Source organism: Balaenoptera physalus (genome assembly GCF_965194825.1).
Source record: "Balaenoptera physalus genome assembly, chromosome: 19".
Lineage (NCBI taxonomy): Eukaryota > Metazoa > Chordata > Mammalia > Artiodactyla > Balaenopteridae > Balaenoptera > Balaenoptera physalus.
This window is the reverse complement of record NC_138900.1, coordinates 53991939-54018900: the sequence shown is the minus strand read 5'-3', so window position 1 is coordinate 54018900 and position 26962 is coordinate 53991939. Positions and strand designations below refer to the sequence as shown.

The following is a 26962-nucleotide window of genomic DNA, read 5'->3' as shown; positions in this document are numbered from 1 at the left end:
ACTCACCCCCACCCCATGCCCCATAACCCCTCCCCGCCAGGAATATTTTTCCCCATAGCATATGACCATGTGCCCTGATGTGTGTTCAGGTGCTCCCCCAGCTAGAAGGTAAGTCCTCCAGGGCGGTGCTCACACTCTACTGTCCTGCCCACACCTGCTCAACCCACACACCTGGCGGCACCGTTCCTTCCAGCCTCCTCCTCACCTGGCACCCCTCAGCTCCCCAGAATAGTGGCCCCAAAGATGTCTGAGCCCTAAATCCTCGGATGTAGCGAATACGTTATTTTACGTGGCAAAGGGGAATTGGGACTGTAGAAGGAATTAAGGTTGCTAATCAGCTGACTTTAAGAAGATTATCTCGGATTATCCAGGTGGGCCCAAAGTAATCACAAAGGTCCTTGGATGTGAAAGAGGCAGGCAGAACCCAGAGTCAGAATGATGCAGTAAGCGGGAAGCATTTAGAAACCAGGAAAGGCGGGAAAACATTCTCCCTTAGAGCCTGCAGAAGCCCCGCAGGCCTGCCGACACCTCAACTTTAACCCATTTTGGACTTCTGACCTCCAGAGCTGTAAGGTAATAAATTTGTATTGTTCTAAGCCACCAAGTTTGTGGTAAGTGGCTACAGCAGCCAACAGGAAGTGAATACAAAACATAAAACATAGGTCCACCTACTCGATATTTGTGTTCCTGTCACATGATGAAATATGGGTAAGAATGTATCTTCCTGCGAGTGTTTCTGTGAGGATCCAGAGGATGCCAGTCGCACACATGCTTCGCACGGTGCCTGGCACACAGTCTCACTAACTGGCAGCCGTGGGATGATGTCTGCTGTGGCCGTAGCGCAGGAGGCTTCCTCTGCTTTCTGCTGTGTGTCCTGTGGCTGCCCCAGGACTCACGGGGACCCAGCTGGTTCCAAATTTGGGAAGTCTCACCTTTTAGAGAAGGCGCCCACCTGGTGTACCGCATCCTCCTTCGGGGATGGGAGTCCTCCAAACCTGGCGGACACCCCAAGGGACAGTTCTGTCTGCCATGGCCCAGGAGCTGAGCTCACACACCAGGCCCATGAGGGGGGTCCTGGAAACCACCCAGACGCCTGGCTCAGGGTGCTCGGTCCTCCTTACGCCTGTCATTTGTTTCCACTCAGGGATCATAGCCAACCGGGAGAACTTGGCCAGACCGCCCCTTTGTTGGTCTCAAGTTCCCCATCTGTAGAATGGGAAGCTTGGAGTGAACGGTGTGCAAGCCTCCTTCAAAATCTTACCCCCTGACAGCTCACTGAAGAGCGTTTATAAATGACAAACAAACACATCGAAGATGACTGACATCATCAGCCATTAGGGAAATGCCACTGTGAGATCCCACTGCACACCAGCGTAAACTGAGTATCATTTTTAAATGTCTTATCCCCGCTTACAAAAGCAGAATCTACTAAATTGTTGTGGATGACAGGGAGCTGAAGAAGAAAAAAGGCGTCCTCATAGAGCCAGTAAGTTGAGTGTTAAAACAACATTACCGACAGTTTAAAAAAATAACCATAATGAAATTCCCACATCCCTCCATGCAGTGCTCTGTAATTCATTCTTGTTCCACTGGATCTTGGACTAGCAGTCTGCTTTCATGAAGCCATCTGCTTCTGGACCAAAAAGAGTCCTGGAAATCCTGACTCGACCCACATTTATAGTCTGAGAGCTGCTTAACTGACATCAGCTCAGAAGCCTGCAACCCAAGAGTCTATTCTTTATATAAAGTATGAACGGTTTGAAGCACCTGGTACAGTCTTTTATCACAAGGTTCTAAGACTGTCCTTTTTAATTGACGACACATGCTGCACCCTGCAGCTTAGAGCAGAGCCTTCAGGCAAACACCAGACTAAACGAAAACATCTCTAAGATGACACAGACTTCATGGCTGTGGTTAATTGATTACTCTAACCAATAAGATCAAAATGGAGGAGAGTAAACTTCTCTCTCAGGCTATAGTACAGAATGATTTCATGAGACTTTAGATGAGCCTTTGCCCTGAGGGTAAAAATATATGGGCAGTGAGGCACTGACAAATCACGAGGAGCTTCCATAAACCACACGATTTCTAAAATACTTACATTAACATTTCATCTATATAAGCATAACCTCAGGAAGGCCAAAAACGTTCTCTGATCTGACAAGTCTTCTTGTGCAAATCTTACAAGAGTAACACATCAAACAAACCTAACTCTTTCTGGCACTCTCTTTTGATAAGATGCAAAAACAAATCTTTGTGATTTTCCAGGGCTCCTCTGAGAAATCTCAAAGAACACAGTAGGTGTAAAAGATATCTTGAAAATTTTCTCTTTTTTTCTATATTTATTAAATTATTTGAAAAGGGAGAATCTAAAGAGTTACCAGAAGGGATATAGACACTTGATTAATATATGATCATGGGTGCCTGAGGAACAATCCTTGGTTACCCACTTAATTAACAACATTTAAAAGTAAACAGGGCTTCCCTGGTGGCGCAGTGGTTGAGAATCTGCCTGCCAATGCAGGGGACACGGGTTCGAGCCCTGGTCTGGGAAGATCCCACATGCCGCGGAGCAACTGGGCCCGTGAGCCACAACTACTGAGCCTGCGCGTCTGGAGCTTGTGCTCCGCAACAAGAGAGGCCGCAACAGTGAGAGGCCCACGCACCGCGATGAAGAGTGGCCCCCGCTTGCCGCAACTAGAGAAAGCCCTTGCACAGAAAGAAGACCCAACACAGCCATAAATAAATAAATAAATAAATAAATATTAAAAAAAAAAAAGTAAACAGACCCAAGAGTATTGAAGGCATATGTCCACATAAAAATTTGCACACAAATGTTCACAGCAGCATTATTCATAATAGCCAAGAAGTGGAAACAAACCAAATGCCCATCAACTGATGAATGGATAAATAAAATGTGGTGTATCTATACACTGGAATATTAATCACTCATAAAACGGAATGAAGTACTGATACATGCTACAACATGGATGAACCTCAAAAACATTATACTAAGAAGTTTCACAAAAAAGGCCCCATATTGTATAATTCTATTCATATGCAATGTCCAGAACAGACAAATCCATTGAGACCAAGATCGCACATGCCTCGCGGCCAAAAAACCAAAACATAAAACAGGAGCAATATTGTAACAAATTCTATAAAGACTTTTTAAGAAATGGTCCACATCAAAAAAAATCTTTAAAAAAAAAAAAAGAAAATGTTCTGGAATTAGGCAGAATTAAGATAGTGGTGATAGTGGTGACGGTCACACAACCTAATAATATACTAAAAACCACTGACCTATACTCTCTACAAAGGTGAATAATATCTTAATTTTCTTTTAAAATGCCTATGCAGGCATTGATTGTGAAAAAATTATGTAAAATAAACAGAATTATACACATAGCTTGTTCATAAGTGAGGAGTTTCTATTTTTTGTGTTGTAAAATGGTCTATTCAAGGACACAACAAATTCAACGTAAAGCACCAAAAAGTTTTCTGGTGGCATACAGAATCTCTGCTATCGAGAATAACCTTCTGTATTGTAGGCAATGGTATTAATCAGTAAACCAAGGAGGCAAGCCCACCCAACCTGAGCAAACTTTGCTAAAATAAAATATATTTCACCGTTTCTTTTCAGACAAAGGTATTATAAAGTAATACAAATAAAATTCACTTTCACTTTCCAAACCTTGCCCTTCACGGTGCCCTTTCACTTTCTGGAACAGACTGATGCTTTACTGTAGGACAGAGAGTCTGCAGGGTCAAAACTATTTTCATAATAATGATAAAATGTTATTTATGTTAACATACAATGTGTTCATCATTGCTACTTTCAAATGACTCAATAAATAAGTAATTTTTTTAATGTCTCCATTTTGATTTCAAATGCAGTAAGTATCGATAGTTTTAACCCACATAAACAAAAGCTCTTTGGGTAATCTCAAATGAGTTTTAAGAATGTAGAGGGGAGGACTTCTCTGGTGGCACAGTGGTTAGGAGTCCGCCTGCCAGTGCAGGGGACACGGGTTCGGGCCCTGGTCCGGGGGGATCCCACATGTCGCGGAGTAGCTGGGCCCGTGCGCCACAACTACTAAGCCTGCACTCTAGAGCTCGCGAGCCACAACTACTGAAGCCCACGTGCTACAACTACTGAAGCCCACGAGCCTAGAGCCCGTGCTCTGCAACGGGAGAGGCCACCGCAGTGAGAGGCCCGCACACCGTGGCGAGGAGCAGCCCCTGCTCACCGCAGCTAGAGAGGGCCCGCACGCAGCAACGAAGACCCAACTCAGCCAAAAATAAATAAATAAATAAACAAATAAATTTTTAAAAAAAAGAATGTAGAGGGGAAAACCACATCTTAAAACAGTGTTGAGTGCGAAAGGAAACAGATTAAGAAATGGCGTAACAATACCACCTATGTGAATTAAAAGTACTTACAAGACAGCAACGATGCTTTGTTAGAGCATTAAGACAACCAAAAGACATCCACTGAGTGTTCCAGAATGGTGGCCTACAGTGGGAGAGGGAGGCATGGGAGTGGGAAAGCTCATTCAGAGGGCCTGAAACAAGGCAGGGACCTTGCATAGACCATTGATAATAAACTGCCACAAACGGAGAAGGGTGCTGAAATTCACCCTAGGCTCCGGAGGTTCCCATGTCCCCTCCCACAGGAAGCTGCAGCTGCCCAGGACAGAGCTGACGCCACACAGAGACCCTGTCCTGGCTCCTAGCTTCATCATCTTCCCGGAGATGCCTCATCCTGGAGGATTTTCTCCAGCACATCCACACATGGTGAGGAGCAAGGGAGAGTTGGCCTTGGAGGGAGCAGCCCCGAGGAGAGGGAAGGCAGGTAGGGCTGGGTAGATACCAGAGAGGCAATGCAAGCATATTTATCATGTACAGACCACCTACATGGACCAAAGGGGTTGTTCAGTTGCAGGGATAAGGGTGGGAGTGCTGGCCGGGTGGGAAGCCTGTACCTAACATGGAAATAGGCAGAAAGTGACAAAAGTGGCTGGAGGGACCGACCACGCTGTCTGTCATCCTGTTAAGTGGACTGAAGTTTTTAAAAGGTGCATGAGTTAGAGCGCCACAGTGCCTATGGTGAGGGGTGGCGGAGGAAAAAGGAACCCAGGAGAGACACACAGAATCCAGACTGGAGGGCCAGAAGCTGAGAGAAGAAAGTTCTTCAAAAGGTGCAGAGCGGGGCTTCCCTGGTGGCGCAGTGGTTGAGAATCTGCCTGCCAATGCAGGGGACACGGGTTCGAGCCCTGGTCTGGGAAGATCCCACATGCCACGGAGCAACTGGGCCCATGAGCCACAATTACTGAGCCTGCGCGTCTGGAGCCTGTGCTCCGCAACAAGAGAGGCCGCGATGGTGAGAGGTCCACGCACCGCGATGAAGAGTGGTCCCCACTTGCCGCAACTAGAGAAAGCCCTCGCACAGAAACGAAGACTCAACACAGTCATAAATAAATAAATAAATAAATAAAAGAACGTGAATTTCTAAAAAAAAAAAAAAAAGGTGCAGAGCGATCCCCGGGGTCAGGGCCACCAGCTCAAATCCCACGGACGTGTCCCAAAGGGCACATGCTCCATCACATCAAACCAACCATGGAAATATCAGTGATCAACGCCGAATGACCTGCTGGTTTCCGCTTAACCAGTGCCCTGACCGACGATGGGGACCTGGCTGCTTGTCAAAGAAATAGATTTCACTGTCATTCAGCTTGGTTATGAAGTTTGTCATTGTTAGACGACTATCGTTTGGAGCATTAACCACAGGCTATGAGCTACACTCACACCGGGGTTTATATAATGAAGAACCACAACAGACCTGCCGGGATAAGGCTCCCGGTCGAGGAGACGGCAAATACTTCCAGCAGGCAAATAATCACAGGGGTGTTCTTGCCTTTTTGAGTCCCATACAAAATGCCTAATCTTTCATCCTATTCATCCCGTTGATTTTAAGGCGGCCCCTCTCCCTGTCCCTCTGTGCCCACCCTCCACTCTCTCTCCGCAACCCCAGGCTCTCTGCACAACTCTTTCTCCAGTGACCTGTCCCCTCTTCTTCCCTCACTGCCCTCAGTAATATTCCAGGGACACACTGCGGTCTGTAACTGCCCCTCTTCAGGACCAACCAGGTAAATGATCTGTAGGGCTCAGTGCTAAAAAGAAAATGCGGGGCCTCCTTCTTCAAAAAAGTATGAAGAATTTCAAGGCAAGGACAGCAGAGCATTACACCAAGCGTGGGGCCCTGTGTGGCCGCTCAGGTTGCACACTCCAAAAGCCAGCCCCGTGCCCCCGGGACGCGGAGACATAAATGAGCTCATCGACCACCAGCCTGGGGCAGAACAGGACAGATGCCCACCTGCGCAGCCCAGCCTGTGACCCATCAGCTTGTCATGAGCAGGGGATGGGCTCTCATCACTAACTGCCCCCAACGGGACCCAGAATCTCACCAACTCCCCGTAAAAGGGATCGCTAACACTTGTTAGAGCAGAAATTGCAAATGGAACTCAACGGTTAAAGAAAAGCAAGGATCCTGAATAGTAATTTAAAAAACCAAAGTGAAGCTGTGAAGAGTCCTCTGTGAGCACAAAACTACGCTCTGAATCACAAAAGCCTGCATAGCTGGCCCCGGCTTTGGGGCAGGTATGGACAGGGCAGCACACCCCCCAGGGACGTGTCAACAAACAGAGAGATGACACTGAAGGGGCTCCGGCTGTCCCCAGAGCCGCAGCCTAGAGGAGGATGCCTCATCTCACCCCAAAGGTGGCCTTTCTAAGTCCTGAAGGAAGAAGGCTGCTGCTCAGGACTCCCCTTTCTTGGCCTCCGGTTTCATGAAAATCACTCAAGTCAGGAGACACTCCTCTGAAGTAGGTTATTGCATCAAAGACTAAGCAGCTGAAACCACAGCCGGGTTAACTGGCAAGGAGCTGAAGAGCCCCAGGCAAAAGTATAAAGGGGAAAAGAAATGGACCCAAAAAGGCAGGGAGGCCACAAGATCCGGAGACTTACCACCTGCAGAGCGTCCCTCAACTGAGAGACTGCAGTCGGTGGGTAAAAACCCCAACTTCCTGGTGCCATTTCCCGTGGCTCACACCCCACCCCCTGCCCTGTGCCCCCATCCCAGCATCCAATGCACCCCAAGTCAGAAAGTAGTTGAATCCCAGGATGAGAAAATCAGAAGTCTGGTGAGTCCCATCATGACAATACGATCCCAGGACAAAATACCGCCCACGATGGTTCGAAAGAGGCAGCCTCCTTCCCATCCAAATGGAGAGAGGAGGCATCACTGTGCCACAGCAGAGAGAAAAGGAAGGTGTGCAGCCCATGCTCTACCGAAAAAGCAAGAGGAGAGTCACATGGGCCTTCAGAAGGCCATCAGCAGCAAGTCATGGCTCTACAACACAAACAAATCGGGAAGAAAGGGAATGGTTTGAAAAAGATGCAGCCTTCCAATCCCAGATGAGATATGTGTCCAGCAGGCAAGTGTTGGAAGAGTAAGGGGAGCAGTGAAGCGGGCAAGTGTTCCCTGCATCTGGCCAATGCTCCCCTGGAAAATGAAGGCAAAACCACGCAGGCCTTAATGAAGGCCATCGGCCACGAGCCTGTGCTGGTGCACAGACAGCCAATCAGGAAGGAGAAAGAGCAGAAGCTGCTTGAGGAAGTGAAAATGAATAAGCAAAAAATCCAAGACCTGAAGAAAAATATTAGAAAAACAAGAAAGGTCCTCTAAAATGTACATTTGCCTTCTTAAACAGGAAAGCCACAAACTCATGTTCTGGGTACAGGATGTTAAAAGACCTCTTGCCACAGAGAAGGTGGGAATTGCCAACTTGAGACATGTTTTAGGACAAACACTCCAAGAAAGAGAGAGACTCTTCAACAAACCCTGTCTCTTTAAACAGCTCCAAGAAGTAAGCAGTCCACCAGAAACTTCCTGGAAGATGCCCTCAATGACCAGAGAGTTCCTCTGGCCCAACCACCAAAACAGGTGAAGTCTTGCTCCCAGGATCAATAATAGGCCAACCCGTGGGGCCTTTCTCTTCCTGCTGAAGGAGCCCGGCCCGGAATGGAAGCCCTGACGACCATTCCCAGGGGTCACCTGAGCCCTCCAGTGTGGTGCCTGCCTCCTGGCTGGTTCAGTGGAGTCCCACCAACAGATGCAAGAAACCCTTCTCTTCTAGAGAGATGGATGTCACAGACCACGTGTCATTTCCACAGTCTCCATGATCACACTGAGAAAAAGATGCCCGCCCCACCGGGAAGACCTCCCGTGCCCCCTGCCTTAGACCTACTGAGAAAACACAAACTGTGCTCCCCTCCCCCGCCTGCCCAGTAAGAACTTCCTTTTGCCCAAGAGGGTATACGCAGACAACAATCTGAGGTCTGGGTTTTAAACAACCGTCTGACCACTGTAAAGGCCACTGGCTAAACTGTCTCTTCCCACCACCAACAATGAGTCAGCCTACAAGCCCCTCCTCGTCCCTCACTGGAGGAGCTCAGCCTGGACTTGGGTCCGGGCCTGCGGAGGAAGCCCCTACACCTTGTCCTGGGCTCCTCTGAGGTCTCTCCTGATCACATATCTGTGCTTTGCTGAAACCCTTCACTTCTGCAAATACGTGCAGAAGAGCCACTGTGTCACAGCATCAAAGGACAACCAACTTGATTCCCACAAACACAGCCAAGACAGGGCCAACTCAATCATCATCTCCCTCAGCAATCCTCCCTGGCTCTTCCCAGTGAGAATTCGAAGACTGTGGCCCCACCTGTGGAGACTGGACATACTCCAGCATCGGCTCTGCTGTCTACATAGCAAACGAGAGGCTTCCACACTCTTATGACAATTCATACCACAATCCTTGGTGCAGTGTGACCAGCTTGAAGAGGTGCTATTTGCAATTAACTGCAAGCCTGAGAGCCCCAGCTCCATGGCTACCACACTTACATGGAAAACCAGAATCTCTGAACCCACACATCAATGATGACCTGCAACATCGACTTGGTCTATATCATGCAGCCCTCAACATCCTAGCGGCATCATTTAGAGACTCCCGTGATAACGGCCACATTCGCTCTGCAGAGAACCACCACCATGCTTTAAAGCAGCCAGCAACATTGCCAGGGTGCACACACCTTACCCAACTCCAGATGCCTCTGCGTACATTACATGTATCGTGGCACAGCCGTGGTGTCACAAGGCACTAGATGGAATCTTCATCACGGAGCTCACAGGGCCAGCTGGGCAGATGACCGTCCAGGTCCACAAAATGGGAAGGGGGACTCAAATGGCCACACTCAACGCTACGGACACGTACCTCCCACAGCCCAACTTCACGCTGATGCTGATGCCTGGGGTCTTTGCCAAGATCCCCAAATCCCACAGAGCGCAGGGGCGACTCAAGGCAAAAACCAGCACTCGGTTCCCTCACCCAGAGGTGCTCCTTGCTGCACCCACAGCATTTCCAACGCTTGCTTCCGCTGCCTGGTACCAGGCGTCACAGTCCCAACAACGAGGGAATCTCAGGCTGGTAGACCCACAACTGAAGGACTGCCCGAAGCAGGCCACGTGAGCATTCAGACAAAAAGCTTCCAAAGTCTGGAGGAACATTCCTCACTCCTGAGCAGCAACACATCCTGGAATCGTCTGGAATTCCTGGGGAGCTGTCAGAGTAGGTATACCAGGAACTAAGCAAGAAAAGGAGAGGCGAGCCTGATTCGGCTATGGAGAATGAGTCATCATTTAAAAAAAAAAAAAGACCCAAAACCCTCATTGCATCCAGGATGCCCTGGTCTGAGGGCACAGCAAGTGCAGTGCTTTTACACCACCTCCTAAATAGTGGGGACCTCAAATGCTTCCAATTCTTCTGCCACATCCGTTCCCTGCTGGGCCTTCTCCTTAAAACCCTTCTCTGGTCTCTCCCCTGAATGAGCAACTACCACCACTGAAGTTTGTGATTTAAAAAAACAAAAATGTATTCACCACACAAGAAGATTACCTCAAGACCCTGTTCGCCACAGAATTGTTTAATTTTAATAGCAGCTCAGGTGTCAATTAACAGTAAAGGGCTGAGTGACTTAGAGCACTGCGTGTAATGCTCTAAAAATCTTTGGGTTTGAGTGAAAAGAAACACAATAAAAACCGAGTTCCAGCTGATCCAGCTGCCCAACCAGCTTTAGGAACCAGTAATTCATATTAGAAAGGGCTGGGGTTTGAAAAGTCTGTGTCCGTCAACTTTGAAAAAACGTTTTGCCATGGTTTCGTGGGAGCCTCCAGACGGTGCACAGAAGTAGGCAGAGACCACCGAGGTTCAGAAAAGTAATCTTGCTAAACTCAACACAGCACCTAAAAGCCGCTTTCTGAGGGCTCACCCCACAGGGACCGCCGCAAAGCAGTAGTTCTCAACCAGAGACGGTTTTGTCCCCAACTTCCCTCCCCGAGGACATCTGGCAATGTCTGGAGACGTTTCTGATTGTCACAAATCGGAGGGGATGCTCCTGGCATCTCATGGGGAGGGCTGGGGACGCTGCTAATCATCCTCCGATGCACAGGACAGCACACCCACCCCAACCATGACAAAGAACGATCCAGCCCCAGGTGTCAGTACTGCTGAGGCTGAGAAGCGCCCGTCCTAAAGTCACGCGAGCCCCCCTAGGCATCCACTCTCTTGAGTCCCTCTGAGCGTCTCAGTCAGTAGGCCCTGTCCCTGGGGGCGGGGTTTATACACAGACACAAAGCTTCGCAGCTTTGAAGGGGTGGTGGAGGGGCGCCAGCAATGCCTGATGCCCACTCATGAACACTCCCCCACACCCCGCCCCGCAATGCCAGGCACCCAGGGATGCTGAGTTCAAGTACTCTTTTTAGAGAGTCTTCCAAATTTTAAAAAATCCTTCTAAGTAAAAGAAACCCTGCTCAAAAGAAGCTTCAGCACTTATTACCTCATTTAAACTTCATAGCCATACAGTCGGGTCGGGACTCAGGATCACCATGCGACACAGGAGGAGACTGGGGTACACAACGAGGTTTAGGTAACTTTTCCAAGGTGACACAGCCCTTGAGTGGCAGAGCCGCAGGCCCGGGCCCTCCGGGTTCCGAGGCCACCGTGGAACTGCGCGGTGGGGTCCCAGCCGACGCGGGAGGTGGGCTTTCCTATCCCAGTCAGGCTTCCCTCCGGCTCGCACCTCCCCCACAGCCGCCACCCTTCCACGGCGCCAGGCCGGCCCTCTAGCACCGCCCTCACGAGGGAGGGCGGCTCTCGGGGGCAGAGGCGGGGCTTGGGACGTGAGCGGACACGCTGCGTGGGGCAGCGGCAGCTCCTCCCACGAGCCGCCGCGGCTGCGCAGAGAACCCTGCCCCCGCCTCTCCCGCCGCGCGAGTATCCGCAGGTGCCGGTCTGGCGGGCCCGCTCTTATTCCGCCGCAACCACGCTCACCTGCGAACGTGGCCAGCGGCACCTGTAGGAGCTACTGGTTCATGGAGCAAGTCAGCTCCAAGGCCCATCACCTGTGCATTTAGGGTCCCCCAAACTTGCCCGCTCACAGGATCCGCCAGGAGCCTCTCTGTGGCCCTCGGAGGGCAGCAGCCAGCCAATACCGAGAAATCAATGAGTAATGGCGAGTCCCTGAGGTTTCCTTATCTTTTCCTCCATTAAACCGCTCCTCGGTTCCCTCAGTCTGTCTCTGCTTTTATTTCACAGCAAGAGGCTGCTTGTGGACGAGGCGGGCTAGCGGTCCTGCAGGGACCAACCTCACTCTCCTCCTCTGGCTGGGACTGATGCCGGACTTGGACATTCATGCCCCAGGGCTCATCCCGTGTCTTCATTTCCTGGTGGTCATACTTTAGTCTGATCCACAGGTTCCTGTTGAAAACCACCCAGCAGGGCACCTTTGCATCCAGAGGCCTGTGACAATCAAGAGACAGCATTCAGGCAAACTATGTTCCGGGGCACATTTTTTTCTTCTACTTTGCAAGTACACATATTCAAATCTAAAATTTTTGTTTCAGAAAACAACAGCCAACCAGATTCAACAGATGTTACCCCTTTGCCGTATGAGCGCCAGACCAGTTTTTTAAATGAGTAAACATTACTCTAAAGCTAAACTCCCCCACCGACCACTACCCTGCTATTCCTTTCAGTCACCCACTCCCTCTCTTCGACAAGCACTATATAACCAGAGCATCCCTTCTCTGGATATTTCTTACTGGTATGGGACACTAGTGTAGCCAGAAATCAACATGTCATACCTGCCCGGTGGGTTCTGACAACTTACAGAAAAGGCAGCATACTGCCCACGTCTGGACCCTATTTAGGCTCATTCTAAAACAGTCCCAGCACCTTTTCTTGACTGGATGTCAGATCCCTGTAGCTGGGCAAGGGTGGCTTTTTCCATCCTAGGCTGGAAGGGATGAACCCCGCCATCTGATGGAGGAGAAACAGGCCCACAGAGGGGAAGTGAATGTGTCAAGATCACAAAGTCAGTGGTGAGGTAGGGACTAGACCTGCGCTCTTGGCCTGGGCCAGGGTGCATTCATGAGCTGGTGACATCATCAGAACCTTCTTCCGCCTCATCCCACATAGAGCAGGCTGTGTGGATGGGGATCCTCCTTCCCCGCTGCACTCGGTCTGGAGGGGAGCCAGCCAGCTGCAGACAGCCATGCCGGGAGGCTCTGAGCTCCTGCAATTCCGCTTGTGGGCATCCTGCCACTGGGGTCAGCAATTCTGGTCAAGAGGAAGAGGCCTAGGGCACCAGAGCTAGGAATCTAGGTGAAGCCACAGCGCCCCCTGCGGCTAACTGCTAAGTAACCCAAACCTTAGGTCTACCTGTCAGATTTCTTGTTGTGCCCACCCAGGAAAGCTGAGGGCTGGGTTCAGAGCAAACCCCTCCTGGGGAGATTTTCCTTTTGCTCTGCATCACCCCTGGGGGAACCCTCAGGATCCCAGTTGATAAGAAAATCATGTCCACCTGTACAAGACCCTTTCTCTCTCTGACTGCATCCCTGAATGTGTCCACCCAGCATCATCTATTGATGGCTTTATGCGGGCCAGCCACTGGGTCCAGTACTTTGGGGATGGAAATGACAAGACACTGTTCCACCCACCATGGAATTTCTTGAGTGAGGCAGACAACCAAGGAAACATAGTGAGACAAAGATTTGATGGAGTGCAGTGGGCTGGGGGAGTAGAAAGGAGGATAAAGTACCATGGAAATGGATCGGAGGGGCTCTAATGGCAGACAAGGTGTTTGAGCTGAGCTTTGAGGAGGAAACACAGGAAGACAGATACGGAGAGAGGGGAAGGCATTTGTGGGGGATGGAACATACACAGCCAATACCCCTCCTCACTTGTCCCTTGTCCCAGCTGCTTCCTCTTCCTCCCGCCCCTCCTAATTCACCATGGGTCACAGTGGCTGTCCAGCTAGAGAAGCCACCCGCCTCTCCTGGCTGCAGCTCCCCTCTCTGACAAGGTCCGTGTCTGATCCGATTCCTGTGACTCTCCCAGCCCTCATACCTTGACCCTGCCAAGGAGCACTTGGTTTCCTGAATCCTGCACAAGCCTGTCCACAATCTGGACACTTGAGAATTCAATACGTGGGAAATATTTCTTATGCAGGGGATTCAGCGAAGTCGAAACCATCCTTTGTCTCTAAGAAAGAGAATTCATCCCAGGAAAGGAGAAAAGGGGCAAAGGTGTCATGCCGAGAGAAGTTTCTCTGCACATTCTCTGCAGGCCATTATGGCTGTTATACACCCTCGCTCATGGCAGAGTGGGTCCTGAAGGTGAGGGAAACCCATTCACCCTGGACAGCAGCATTATCCTGATATTCCTATCTCCTTTGGAAGAAATCATCTTGAGCTAGAAATCTGTGCTGCCACCAGGGGGCAGCAGAAGACCAAAGCTTTACCTGAAAACAGCTAATTTGTTCAATTCTCTGCCTGGGAGGTAGAGCAGCCGTTCCTAACCTTGGCTGCAAATCAGATTCACCTGGGGAGATTTAAACAACACTGACACCAGGTTCCCACCCCTAGAAATTCTGATTTAACTGGCCCGGGGTGTAAGCCAGCATCGCACTTTTTGGTCTCCCCACAAGAACTTTAATTTTTTTTAACAGGGAAAGAATAGACGAGGAGAAGCAGCAACCTCTCAGACCATTCTACATTTCAGCCAGGGTTGAGAACCACTGGGCTAGACAGACCATTGTAACTCAAAGCATGGCTCACAGACCACCAGCATCAACATCACCTGGGAGCCTGTTAGAAATGCAAAATCTCAGAACCCACCCCAAACCTATTGAATCAGAATCTGCATTTCATGATTTGTACAAATGCTTTATCCATTAAGGAAGATTGTTCTTGGTTTGTGATACTTTGAAAATATTTCCTCTAGTTGATTTTACCTCTTTAACTTTGTTTTGCCATGCAAAGTATTTTTAAGATGTAGTGGAATTTATCAATTTTCTCTTATGGCTTCTTTTTAAAAAATTTTTTTCGGAGTGTGGTTGATTTACAATGTTGTGTTAGTTTCAGGTGTACGGTAAGGTGAATCAGTTATACATTAAAAAGAAAAAAAAAAAAGAAAACCCAATTCAAAACGTAGAGTGTACCTCTGAGCCTCCTGGCATCATTATTCCACTGTGATCACTCATCCAGCTGGCGGGGTGGGGAAGGGGCCCATCCTGGATTCCAAGAGGTAAAAAATTCAGGACGAAACACTGTGACAGCTACCGCCGTCCCTCCAAACTCTCAGTGCCCCTATTCTCTCTGGAAAATGAGGCAGCTCTTCACTCCGTGTCTTCTTACTCCCTCGAGCGCTGGAAGGAAATGAGAAGATGAGGGACACACATTTTATTTATGATACATATACCTCAAAAAATTAAGTCATTTCCATAGTGGCTTTCCAAATATCAGCATGGCTAAAAGGAGAGTGACCCTCTATTAGGAGTCAAAAAATAGGACAAGGGGTGTAGCAAAGTATTTGTTTTCTATTTCCTTCTTTTGTCTAGGTGAAATTCTTACAAAGCCCCAAGGATGAAATTAACCGTAGCTGTTCCTTTGAAATTGACCCTGTCCCAGGAAATCTGGCATGTTCAGTCATGGAGTAAAAGCCATAAATAATACTTTTATGATTTAAGCCGTAAGATTTCCACTTCCACAAGAAAGCAGAGAGCGAGAGCAAGAGGGAGGGGATATATGTATATGGATGGCTGATTCAGTTTGTTGTACAGCAGAAACTAACACACCATTGTAAAGCAATTATACTCCAATAAAGATGTTAAAAAAAAAATAATGGGGTTTAGCTGATTTTCACTGCTATGTTTATGCCGCTTTGTACCCACTTGATTCACTTACAGAGAGATATCAATAAATACTTTTTTAAGATTCTTACTAGTCAGAAAAAAAAAAAAAAGAATCTGCATTTCAACCAGATCTGCAGGGGATTTGTTTGCATATTAAAATTTGAGGAATGCTGGTCTTAGTAACCAGAAGGTCCCTTGGGGAGATCCCAGTCCTACACCAAATCTGGTTTACAGACGTAGAGGTTGAAGCCAGATGGAAGAGCCCATCTGCTCAAAGTCACTGGCGATGCGTTGGGTGGGACGGCACAGACCTCAGAACCCTGACTCCCAGTCCAGTACTCCTTCTCCCACAGCACCCAGAGCCGGGCCTGGGCACCAAATGGCCATAAACAGTGGCGCGAGTTTGGTGGGGTTTTGGAACTTCCCCATAGCTCTCAGCACGCGGACTGTGGGCATCCCAGAGATGGCTAAGTTACCATCTCGGCTCGAGGCGCTTCCATCCTCATATGTAACTCAAAACACACACACGATATCAGCCAAGCATAACCTCTCACCTTGAGTCACGCTGTGGGACCATCTCTAAATGTAGGAAGAAAGAGAAGGGAAAAAGCTCAGTGTGGATGGATGTGTAGCCAGGGAAGGTTTCCTGCAGGCTGGGCTTGTGAGAGGGGGTGGGTGAGATTTCAGTGGCTGGTGGAGGGAGGAGCAGCCTTTCAGGCCAAAAGACCAAGATGAATGAAGGGTATTAATAAGGCAGGAAGGGGATCAGTGTGACCAGGGCACTAGGTAAGGATTGGGCAGCAGTGAGAGATAAAGCTGGGTTGGGGGAGTGGCTCAGAACACAGACAAGGCCCTGAAAGCAGACAGAGGACTGCTGGGTAGAGCTGATTCAGTTCCTGGGCTGGAGGCCACAGTGAGCCATAGAAGGTATTGGAGCCAGGGTGGAGTCTGGTCCTTGGACAGGCCTTCTGGGGTGTACCGGACATGGTACCATGGAGGAAGGGGCTACAGGAACCCTCACCCTGGGAGCTCATTGAGGGTACGGCTAGAGGCTCGTTCATCTCAAGGTCACCAGCATTTGGTAGAGCCTTGGCCTTGGAAGGTCTCCTCCAGCTGACCATATTCATGGGAGGCCAGCCTTCAACCCAAGGGCCGTTTAAGACTCAAGGTCTAAATCAGAACAGGAAATTTAAGTCACGCTCTTGTGACCTTGGGCTTGTTCCACCATAGAGTAAGGATGATAACAGAAACTCCCTCATAAGGTTAGTAAGAATTATCTGTGATAAGACACATGCCATAACCTGGCATCTACCTGGTGCTCCATATCCGATAACTCCCTTCTACTTCTTAACCCCTGCTCTTCCCAGGGCCTCAGAAAGTTAGCCCCACCTTGGTATCCCTTTGAGTTGCTCCTTCAATCTCTTCTCCTTCCCTAATTAACGGTAGCATCTGTTGAGTACGGTACCCATATAAAAGCACAAGCCCATTACATCCTACAATAATGCTTTGAGATCGGTTCTCTTCATTCCCTGATTTAAAGATGAGAAAACTCAAGGATAGAGTTTTACATGCACACGACAAGGGTTTGAATTGGGTTACCATATCAAGCACCCCTCTCCTAACCTCCAAGTGAGATGGCCCAGGGCTCTCCATGGCTCCTCCGTGACCCTCAAGCTACACATTCTCCCTCCACAATTCCTCCTCTGACAGTTACAGGGACCAATCTCAACTTTTTGTTTTTGGCCTTGGTCTTCTCCTTTGATCAACAGACCCACATTTCCAAAGGCCAGTGGGATACAGATCCACATGGATGTCTGTCTTCCTCTGAAACCTAACCAACCCCAAGTTCCCAGCCCCTCCCTCTAGCCTGAGCCTGGGTAGCTCACGCCTTGTACACCTCCTAAGTTCATTCTATCCAGAAGGGTGGCCATGCTGGTCTCCATCCCCAGTGTGGGGTCCTGGGGAGCAGGAATCTGTCCTCAGGTGCCTCTCACAGAGCCAAGCACAATCAATACAGGACTTACCTATCCCTCCAACCAGCGTCCCCTCCCAGCTCTCCTATTTCGGCTCACAGCACTGTATCCTTCATCTGGTCCTTTAAGATCTGAAACTTGCCCCTGGACCATCCCTCTCCAGCAGCCTCCTCATTCCCCCAGCGGTCCTCTCTGCTCAGAACCGCCTCCCAACTGCCTCTTAGGTTGTTCCCTTCCCCCACTTTCCAACAGACCAACTGCTCCCCGCCCTCCTGCAAGCTCAGGTCAAATCCAAGCCCCCTTGAGTCTTGACCACACCTTGGCCCCTATTAGAGTTAGTTCCCAGTGTGTATCTTAACGCAATGAACCATAAACTCCTTGGGGGCAGGAGCTGTGTCTTTTTATTTTTTGTCCCCATGACACCATTCACAAAAATTAGCACACAAAACCACTAATAAACATATTTTGAGTAAAAGAATTTGGGAATTTAGTTAAAGCAGAAAGTGTCTGATTCAGAGGGAGCATTTTTTTTTTTAATTAACAGCATGGAAGTTATATGTATTCCCAACACAGAAACTTATAAAACTGCCCACTCCCACAGCCCAGATCACTCTGCCCCTTGCCATGCACACCTGCCCTATTTTTATTGATTCATTTGTTTATTCTGTTTTCACCCACTGATGTGTGTTGACTATTCATTCAAATACTTCTTGAGCTAATGAATGAAGATGTTAATGGTCACCTGATCCGGGAGAATTTACACTTGAATACTGGAAATACCTAAGAAGTTTGTGAAATCCTCAAGACCATTTCTAAAATTTACTGAATCAGAATCTCTGAAGGAAGGCCTGAGGGCTTCCACTTTTATTTATTTGTTTTTAACTTTTAACTTTTCCTTTTAAAGTAATTTTCAGAATTATAAAACAGTTTGAAAATAACAAAGTTCCCATATACCCTTTACCCAGCTTCCCCAAACATTAACACTTAGGTAACTGTCATGCAATGATCAAAACCAAGAAATTGGGGTTTCCTGGTGGTGCAGTGGTTAAGAATCCGCCTGCCAATGCAGGGGATATGGGTTCGATCCCTGGCCCAGGAAGATCCCACATGCCGCGGAGCAACTAAGCCCATGAGCCACAACTACTGAGACTGCGTGCCACAACTACTGAAGCCCACGCGCCTGGAGCCCGTGCTCGGCAACACGAGAAGCCACCGCAATGAGAAGCCCGCTTGCCGTAACTAGAGAAAGCCCGCGCACAGCAACAAAGACCCAAAGCAGCCATAAATAAATAAATAAATACATCTTTAAAAAACAAATAAAAACAGGAACGCTTTTTTCTTTCCACTAGTACTTCCATGGTTTCATTTTTTTACATTTAAATTCATGATCCATTTGAGTTTATTCTTCTATATGGTGTGAGCTGTGAATTCATTTTTATCTTTTCTGAAATGACTACTCAGTTGTCCCAGCGCCATTTATTCAAAAGTCTATCATTGCCTCTGAGATTGGAGATCCCATCTTTGTCATATACTAAATTTCCATTTGTACTTAGGTCTGTTTCTGCATGTTCTGTTCTATTCCATTGGTCTGTCTATTCATGTGCCAAGGCCACTCTGTCTGAATTACAGGTGCTTTTACAGTTTGTTTTAATGTCTGGTAGCTACCTACCACCTCCACCCCCTGCCCTGCTCTTTTGTTTCAACGTTTCCCTGGATATTCTAGCAGGTTTATTTTCCATATGAACTTTAATATCAACAAACTGTGCCCCCCAAAACAGCTCCAAGAAGTAAGCAGTCCACCAGAAACTTCCTGGAAGACACTCTCAACTACCAGAGTTCCTCTGGCCCAGCCACCAAAAACAGGTGATATCTTGCTCCCAGTATCAATAGTAAGCCAACCTGTGCGGCCTTAAGACTCTTCCTTTTCTGGGAGACCGGCCCGGACTGGAAGCCCTGATGACCATTCCCAGGGGTCACCTGAGCCCTCCAGTGCGGTGCCTGCCTCCTGGCTGGTTCACCGGGGCCCCACCAACAGATGCAAGAAACCCCTCTCTTCTAGAGAGCTCGATGTCACAGGTCACCTGTCATTTCCATGATTTCCATGATCACACGGAGACGAAGATGCCCGCCCCACCGGGAAGACCCCTGTCTTATCTAGGAGGACCTTCTGCGCCACCCTTCCACCTATGGTTCCACTTAGACCTACTTAGAGAAAATACAATCTGTGCTCCCCCCAAGTACGAACTTCCTTTTGCCCAAGGAGGTATATGCAGACAATAATCTGAGGCTTGGAGTTTAAAAAAACTGTTTGACCGTTATAAAGACCACTGCCTAAACTGTTTCCACCTATAGAATCACCTACAGAATCACCTTCTTAGTTTAACTCCTACCACCTCTATAAGTAAGAATGACTTAGAAATTTAATTTCTAAGTGTGATAAACTTCACACTATAAATAAATCCTTTTCTATGGATGATTAGCAAGAGTCTTTCAGTTATTCCAATGTGCAGCCAGGTTTGGGAACCGGGGGAATACAATAGACAGGACTGGGATCTGGCAGCCCCAGGGGTGCTTCTACTCCCTAACGGGGTCCTTGCGAACAGCTGAACCCGCCACACCAGGCAGTGAATAGGGAAGGCTCAGCAAGACCGGGGGAGTCCTCCAGCTCAGAATGGTCAAACCATCAGTGATGAGTAACTGTCACCACAGCTGCCTTCCCAAGCTAGGTGTATTCTGCAAATTCTAGAATTATATCTCCCTTCAATCTTCCAGCAGCCCAGTGAGGTAAATTCAGGTATGATCACCATTTTATGGAAACAGAGAGGCTAAGACAACCAATCATGGCAGACCTGGGGTGAACAGAGGCATCTCACTCAGCGGCCATGCACATTTATTTCCAAGACCTTGGATTCTAAGGACATTATGAGAGGTAGAAAGCGCAGCACGAAGTCCCACTCTCTACGCTGCATGGCCATAGCCCAAGGTGAAGTTACGTGATGCTGGATCCTAGAATGGGCGGGAAGGGATTGACCCTGTCGTTCCATAAAGGAGAAACAAACCCAGAAAAGGAAGAGACTTTCTCAATATCACACAGCCAGTCAGTGTCAAAGCTGAGAAGAGAGTCCAGGTCCGCTAAGCAGGAGTCTTTGCACCCACCTGCAAGGCATTCGGGAGTTTAGAGGCAAGGCAAGGCTGCCCCCTGGAGGAAAGACTGGAAAACTGCAGGCGTCCCTGTCCTGAGACCCTGGGCAGCTTCACTCTGCATGATGGATTTCCTGACCCTGTACCTCCCTGAGGGTTTCTCCTTCTTTACTAGTGCCCCTCTGCAGAACCCCCCAGGACTCTGTTGATGAAGTCATATCAGGAGCCTAGCATACACAAAGCAGTTTTTCCTCTCACTGCATCCTTGAAATCACTGGCTCAAGAAACACCTAGATAGAGATGGCTTTTCATGTATGAGGCACTGGGATGGGTGCGTGGGGACAGAATCTGAGAAAATGACCCTGCCTATCCCCACGGAGGTTATGATGTGTTGGGTGTCTCAGACACAATCTGTGGTGAGCAGAGAGCTGGAATGGGATGGGGAGGCAGGGGAGGACCAAACGCCAACTAAAGAATGGAGGGAGGGACTCATGGGCATCACATCTGAGTTAAGTGTGAAGAGGAAAGGATTTCAGTAATGAAGATGATGGTACAAAATTCCCGGGGAAAGAGGGAAAACAGGGCCAGGGCCTCCCCTCACGTTCCCTGGTGCCTGCCCTTCCCGTCAGCTCCTCACTGCCCAGCCACCAATGTCCGACTCCTTACAAAGCCCCCTCCCCTGCTGCACCTGCCTCTTCCACAGGTCCTCCCCCACCTGGCCTTGATCACATCTCCTGCAGTCACTCAACCTCAACCCTGAACCCTCAGATCTTCCAGTCCTTTGTAGGCCTGTCTACAGAGAAATCTCTATGGTAATCAATCAATAAGCTAAAACTAGTTCTTGTGTACCTGCTGCAGAGGATCCAGAAAATTCCAAACCAACCTTTGCCCCAAAGAAAAAGAAATCATCTCAGGCGAAGAGTAGAGGTGCAAGGAAGTGATGGAGAGGGAAACATTCTCTGCTAGTTCTGGGCAGCTGTGCAAGAGGACCCAGGCCAGAGGGACTTTGGGGGTGACTGACATCGGATTAGGAGGCGTGGGTAGGTGGCAGGAAGGCAGGAGCAGAGGCTGGGAAGCAGGAAGGCTCTGGGTGGGTCTGCAGGTCAGCGCATGGCCTGACTCATCCAGCTGAGAGGCTAAGGGGTATAGCCTTATCGGCCGAATATTTCCCGAAGGCAGTGAGGAGCCACTCAAGACTGGGTTCAGGGACACCTTGAAAAGTGTGTTTAGAGAGATTCCTGGAACAAACCGTGTCCTTTGCTCTGCAGCTTCTCAAGGTGGCGGGGGTGGTAGGAGGGAGCTCTGGCTACACAGCTCTCACAGCCCCGAGAACCTGTCCCTCTGGGGGAGCTGCCTGTCCTGCAGCCAGTTTCTTCCTCCAGTTCTCGGGGCACAATTTGTACCACCCCAGGATGACCGGGAGGGGAAGCCACAAGGTCAAGGCTGGGTAGTGGTTGAGAGAGAAGAGATGCCAAGCCCTGACTCCGTGCGGTGCTCTTTGCTCACTGCACAAGCCCCCTCCAGCACTGAGTCTAGGCAGGAGGTGTCAGCAGAGAGTGGCTTGGGGGTGGGGTCCAGAACCTCCCCGAGCATGCTTCTGAAAATGGTGTTTCCAGGGGTGGCTCAGATCCTGTCTGTGGGTCACAGAGTGCCCAGTCAAGGGAGGAGACAGAACTGACATATAGGGAACAATTGACCACAGGATGCAATACTATCACTAAGTGTCCTAGGAAATCAGAGCAGGAAGGGGGAATCAGTGTGAACAGCTGTCCAAGAGATGACCTGAAACCTGTGTCCAACTGAGCACCAAACCCCTGAAAGGGGCAAGTGGGGGAAAGGGGCTAGACCCACCAAATATGAAAATACATTGTTTCTCCGGTGAAAACAAGAATTCCACAAGAATTCAACAAAAAGAATAAGCTGCCCAGTCCAACGTAGTAATCCTACCCGATAATAATCGTTGGACACATGGGAGGGGGTACTGATTTGTTTGTAGTCATCCCTTCCGGGCATCAGCAACAGAAATTCCCCTGAAGAAGTAAGGAAGGAATGCTTTCTTAGAGATGGTTATATGTTCTGCTCATCTGTCCATTCATCCATTCATCCATCCACCCTGCATTCTTACGACAAGATTTAAAACCTTGCTCTGAGGGAATGCTGCTACTCTTCTGTCCTTCAAAATGCGATGCCCTATATGTAATAAGGAAACAAACAGAACCACAAGGTTTAACAAACGACTAAGATGGCAAGTCCAAGGCAACCATAGTTTCTCCCTCCGTTTTCCAACTGAATGCACATCCAAGAGTCTTCTGGAATCTTCTCTCCCTTCTCCTACCTCACCTCTACCCCCAATCCCGGACCAGGGCCTGGAGAGTTCACGCCCCAAACTGCTCTGAGCCCCTCTCTCCTCTCTCCTCTTCCTCCTCCTGTCCCCGCCTGCCCGCGCCCCAGGGCCCTTCCCACCCTTCAGGGGCACCCTCGATGCCCACCTGCAGCCGGTGTCGCCCCCTCCAGCCTTCGTCCACCCGCCGTTTGTCAGCAATACGAGCCTGAGCTCACGCACCCGCGCTCAAGCGACGGTGGCCGTCTGGGCGGATGCCCTCGGCTCGGACAGCCGCTCGCACCGCCTCCTCCTTGCGCTTCGGGTCCCCGCCGCCCTCCTCGCGCCAGAGGCAGGCGCGTGCCTTCCGGGTTCCCTCGGCGCCTGCGCCCCCGCCTGGCCCTAGCGTGTTCTGCCCCGCCTCCTCCTGTTCACCCAGCTGAACCCCACCGGCCGCGCCCCTTCCCAACCCCGTCCCCCCGCGCGAGCTGCTGCACGAGCCTACGTCCTCCCCGGGACCCGCTGCGCTCCCGGCAGGCGCGGGCCACCCTCCCACCGCAAGCCGGCGCCTCTCGCCGAAGAGCGATCCTCCTTCCCCACGTGTCCGGGGACCTGCCGGATCTCTGCCGGGAGACACTGACACTTGGGAGGCGGCTTGGCCAGAGGAAGGGGCTGCAGGCACTTTCCCTTTATTGATAAGGAAGACTTTTTCTATATTTGCCTTCTTGGTGCAGTGGGCAGCGCGTCAGTCTCATAATCTGAAGGTCTTGAGTTCGAGCTTCAGAGAACTCATGGCGTTTTGCTACCATTCACAGAAAATAATCTGCATTCTGGGATGGTGTTTACAGAGGCCCCGCGGGGCCCAGCAGGTAAAGGGAATTCCACGTGCTGCCAGAGGACATAAGTAAATGCTTAGGTCCACACAGAGCCCATTCAACCGCAAGCCACGGCCACGAGGGACGATCATTGTCCCCTCTACCATAATAATAAGATAAAAACCCGTAAATGTGAAAACGTGCAGCGTCGGCGCTACTGCGAGGAAATGGACACTGCTCTGCTGAGTGGTTCAATTCCTCTCGCAACATCCGTGAAAAATCTCGGTCTCCGAGATCACTTCCGATCTCCTTTTTCCCCAACTTCCTCTACTCGAAGCAAGGCCGTGTCTCCGCGTTCTTTTTCGGCTGTCTCCGGAGACTGTATTCTCGCTCCAGTCCAGACCCAGCTTTCAAGACCGGCCGTCAGTGCCGGTCCCCTACGTGGCCCCGGAAAGCAAAGTGGGGCGACATTAATGAGCCGGGAATGGCCAAGCTCTAACTATAGCTTTAGCTGAATCCTTCAGTTTTTGATTATTCAGTTTACAATAGCTTCCAGTTACTTTGTGATTTAGCCTCTACTAATTATTTAGAAATATATTTCTTAATTTCCAAAACAGGGAAATTTCTAGTTTTCTTTTTATTATTTATTTCTATCTTAATTGCATTATGGTCGTAGAATATATTCTATAAGAATTAAATACTCTGAAATTTATGGCTCAGTATTTGGTCAGGTTTTGTGTTTCTTTGTTATTATTATTACATAATTTTATTTATACTAGATTAATATCAAATTAAACAATATACTATTAATAATGAGTTAATAATAAAAGTATGTCAATTATAAATATAAATAATAAAATTTATTAAACTTATATTATTATATATTATTATATTCTATTATTCCAGTATTTTTCCTCTATTAGTTTGGAAGCTGTACCCTTGTTTCATATTCTTTTAGTAATTAATCTTGAAATTACAACACTACTCCTTGATTTATCGACTACTATTAATTTGGAGTTTTACCTTCTTTCCAGAAAAAAAAAATTTTACAGTCCTTTTACTTTATCTTTTCCAATTATTACCCTCCCAACTTACATTTGTTTTCAATTCTCTTGGGTATATATCTAGGAATCGAATTGCTGGGTCATATGGTAACTCTATGTTTAGCACTTTGAAAAGCTACTAAACTGTTTTTCAAAGTGGCTGCGATGTGTTTTACAATCCCACCAGCAAGGTATGGGGGTTCCAATTTCTCCATATCCTCACCAACACTTATTATTGTCTGTCCTTTTTATTCTAGCCATCCTAGCACATGTGAAGTGACATCTCACTGAGGGTTTGGTTTGCATTTCCCTCATGATGTTGAACATCCTTTCCTGTGCTTATTGCCATTTGTATACCTTCTTTATAGAAATGTCTATTCAAATCCTCTGCCCTTTTAAAAATTGGTTTACTTGTCTTTTATTGTTGAGTTGTAAGACTTCTTTACACCTTTTGGATATAAATCCCTTACCAGAAATATTTTTGCAAATGTTTTCTACTATTCTGTGGGCTGTCTTTTCACTTTGTTGATGGTTTCTTTTGAAGCACTCATTTTTGACAAACCTTATTTTTGAAGAAATAAACATTGCAGATAGAGTTGAAGCTCCCTTTTTATCCTTTTATGATCCAATTTCTCTACCTCTGTCTCCATAGTTTACCGCCATTGTGAATTTGATCTTTATAATTCCCTACATTTAAAAAAAAAAGTGTGTAAAATACACATAACATAAAATTTATCATCTTAACCAGTTTAAAGTATACAGGTCAGTGACATTAAGCACATCCACACTGTTGTGCAACCATCACCACCATCCATCTCCAGAACTTTGTTCATCTTGCAAAACCAAAACTCTGTACCCATCAAACAATAATCTTCCATTTCCCCCTCCCCTCAGCTCCTTGTAACCACCATTCTACTGCCTGTCACTGTGTATGACCTCTCTTAAGTACCTCATATGAGTGGAACCATACAGTATTGTCCTTTTGTGTCTGACTTATTTCACTTAGCATGTCTTCAAGTTTCATCCATGTTGTAGCAAGTGTCAGAATTTCCTTCCTTTCAAAGGCTGAATAATATTCCATTATATATATTTTATATACATAACAATATCACATTTTGTTTATCCATTCATCCATCGATGGACACTGGTTATAGAGACACTGGGAGTCTCTTTGTTACTATAGCCCAGTAGGATAGACCTACTGTTGGACTCTACCGTCTGTATTACATTTTTCTTTTTTTTTTTTACATTTTTCAATGGATGCTAAATAAATATATTATTTAGAAGCACGCTGGCTACAGGAGTCAGCAAACTACAGTCAGCAGACCAAATCTGGCCCACTGCTTGTTTTCATAAATAAAGTTTTATTGGCACACAGTTGCATTCACTTATCTGTTGCCTATAGCAGCTTTCATGCTACAGCAGCAGAGTTGAGTAATTGGGACAAAGACCACAGGGCAAAGCCTAAAATATTTACTATCTGGCCCTTTAAGTAAAAGTTTGCTATTTCCAGGGCTATAGTAACAAATAGGCTCCAACATGTATAACAATTCGAATACAAGTTTCTCTCCCATGAAATAACCCAAAGGGGGAAGCTTTTCTCCATGTTTGATTTGTGGACACTGGATGCTTCCATCTCATTGTTTTGCAATCCCCTCGGGCCTTCACATCGCTTGCCTGGAGCTGGTCGAAGGGGACAGAGAGCCTGGAGGGGACACCCCACTCCTTTAGCATTGGCCCGGAAAGGAGACACATTCTTCATTCATGATCCATCAGCAAGAACTAGGACCCCAATAATATCTCAGTGCAAAAGATGGTACATTTTGTCCCTGGCTTTGTGCCTCTTCCGGTGAACTCTAAGCTACAAACGTTAGTGGACAGCTAGCTGTCTCAGCCATGCCAACACCAAGCAAAGAGGCAGGAGGATGGAAAAGACTAGAAAGCAGGCCTATATTGCTTGATTCAGGGAGCTGGGGCTCTTTCAGCCTGGCAAAGGCCAGACAAAATATCACACCCACCAACATGAGGAAGTTGCCCTGAAACAGAGATAGGCAGCTTTTGACTGGCACAAAATGCCAGAATTAGGATCGGGACTTTGAAAGCCTCAGATAAAGCGAGGTTTCACGAAGTAGGTAGTTAAAAGGACAGTTCTTCCTGGGATATGGTTAGACCAGCGACTGGAGTCTTAACCTGCGTCAAGAGTTGAGTGTTGTTGGTCTACCAACACCCTGATACAATCTGAAAGTTTGTACATGGACATACATTGCTTCTTGAGCTTTCTTAGGAGTCCAAGAATTCCAGAAAAGTTATAAACGAAACTAAGTCTGGTCTAAAATTCCTTCCCCAACCTGGAATTTGCTGAAA

General features: G+C 48.2%; 2 long non-coding RNA genes across 4 annotated transcripts in view; one reads left to right on the top strand and one right to left on the bottom strand.

The window, feature by feature from the left end:
• Nucleotides 1-9329, top strand: part of LOC309649354 — a 460714-nt gene extending 451385 nt beyond the window's left edge. Inside the window, exons 2-3 of the long non-coding RNA XR_014257050.1 lie at nucleotides 2479-5201; nucleotides 5531-9329. This is a non-coding gene — a long non-coding RNA (uncharacterized lncRNA). The remainder of the gene's footprint in view (nucleotides 1-2478; nucleotides 5202-5530) is intronic.
• Nucleotides 9330-10857: 1528 nt separating this feature from the next.
• On the bottom strand, nucleotides 10858-25826 carry LOC309649337. Of its 3 annotated transcripts, XR_014257030.1 has the most exons (4): nucleotides 22910-25826; nucleotides 22561-22610; nucleotides 14614-14820; nucleotides 10858-11912 (listed from the first exon to the last, which is right to left on the bottom strand). It is a non-coding gene; the product is annotated as an uncharacterized lncRNA (long non-coding RNA). The 3 variants fall into 3 exon arrangements; XR_014257032.1 differs by lacking the exons at nucleotides 22561-22610; nucleotides 22910-25826 and adding an exon at nucleotides 15861-16940 and having other exon boundaries at nucleotides 10868-11912; XR_014257031.1 differs by lacking the exon at nucleotides 22561-22610 and having other exon boundaries at nucleotides 10877-11912.
• Nucleotides 25827-26962: the final 1136 nt, after the last annotated feature.